Below are 1,981 nucleotides of genomic sequence, written 5' to 3'. Positions count from 1 at the left end.
TCTTCTTGAGAATGTAATGCAGACTGAGTGAAAAGATACAGACTATACACTGCCTCTCTAGGTAATTTTACTTTTGCATATATTGTCTATTTCTTTAAAACTAATATTGCATTCAAATCAAAGCATTATTCTTTAATTAGAGACAAGCAGAACAGGAACCAGAATTAAAGAATCATAGAATAGTAGAATAATTAAGTTGGAAAAGCTCTTTAAGATAAAGTCCAACCATTAACCCAGCACTGTCAAGTTCACCACCAAACCATGTCCCCAAGTGCCACACCTACATGGATTTTAAGTCTACCAGGGATGGTGACTCCATCACCCTGGACATCCTCTTCCAATGCTTGGCAACTCTTTGAGGGAAGAATGTTTTCTGAATATCCAGTCTAAACCTACTCTGATATAACTTGATTTTTTTTCCTCTGGTCCTACCCCTTTTACCTGGGAAAAGAGAGCCAGAAGAAGAAAAGAAGGAATTTGTTAATAAGTCTAGAGTGAAGGGTACCAATGCACATGTAAAATGTTTTTGGAGGAGACAATTAACCAGTTCCATGTCCTGGCCTTCATGGTCAGATTGCAGGGGGCTCTGAGCATCGTGGTCCAGTGGAAGGTGTCCCTGTCCATGGCAGGGGGTTTGAACTAAAATATCTTTCAGGTCCCTTACAATCCATGCCATTCTAGCATTCTGTGACTATGATCTTGACATCATTCATGACCTTGTAACATTACCTACAAGAAAAGAAATTCATTCAGATAGCACAATCAGCACTGTGGCCCTTATTTGTGCTGGAAGACCATTTTCAAACAGTTGGTCTGAAAGGATTTGTTCTCCAGCTTGTACTGTTTGATACATCCTGCAACAGCTCCACACCAGTAAAATGTTTTCATGTTCTGGGCATCCCTACCTAATTCTAGAGCCACTCTGGAGATCTTGCAACTGAACTCGCCCACAGCACGACAGCAGTAAATCAGATATGAGAGGCTGTGCATGTCAGACACAAAGGGGGCACATGAGGGTGACCAGTGCTGTGGGTGTAAAACCTTTCATTGTGCACAGTTGAGATGAGGGGATAACTCAGAATACAGAGAAACTGGACAGCCCGAGCAAGTGCTAATCATCCATTTCCTTTTTGCATTCTATTAGCCTGTCAGCTGATATGTTGTTAAATGGTTGGAGGATGGTGCTGTTTTTCCCCTCCACCAGTTTCCCATTCTTACACCACCCTCTCTGTCCTTCTCTGTGAAATAATTTAGAAGCCCAGAAATATTTCTGAAACATTTTATTCCATATATTTTCAATGCAAAGCAATATTTTCAATGCAGAAATAACTTTCCACTGGGAACAATTTTGCATCTTCGTAGCTCCTAGGTCTGTAAGTTATATTTTGTATCCCATTGAGAGGAAAAAAAATCATATTTTAACCAAAGATAAAGTCAAATTTCTTCTCCTATGATTTCCAGAAAATAAAGCTCTGTAGATTTTTATATACAGAGGACAAAAACAATGACCCAGGATGAATATGGCTTATTCATGGCCTCAAGCCAAGACAAATATAGAAGGAAATTTTTAAGGATTAAATTTGAGAGATGAAGAAGAAATTCACAAACAGGAAAACTTATTTTAAATGGCTACTGACTGGTATTTTTCCTAGGTTTGAAATATGGGAATTGGTCTGGGCAGAAACATTAAAGGACATCAAGCTGGTGACATCGTAAAAGGGAAATAATATATGAATTTATTACATGGATATCCATAACTCATGCATAGTATATTTACTAGGCAGAGCCTGTTTTTTTCCTTTCCTTTGGACTTCAAAATACAGAGAAAAGTCAGTGTTAGTGTTGATGGTAACATTTGCACCTAGCTGCTATAAATTTACAGATTGAGCAACATGGTCAAAAATCCCTATGAATATGAAATATATTTTCCAGTTGAAAATATTGATGTATTTCTTCTTGGTGCCTTTAAAGAAATACTAAC

Source organism: Cyanistes caeruleus, chromosome 1 (assembly GCF_971803275.1).
Source record: "Cyanistes caeruleus chromosome 1, bCyaCae1.hap1.1, whole genome shotgun sequence".
NCBI classification, from domain to species: Eukaryota; Metazoa; Chordata; class Aves; order Passeriformes; family Paridae; genus Cyanistes; species Cyanistes caeruleus.
This window is presented reverse-complemented; position numbering follows the sequence as displayed.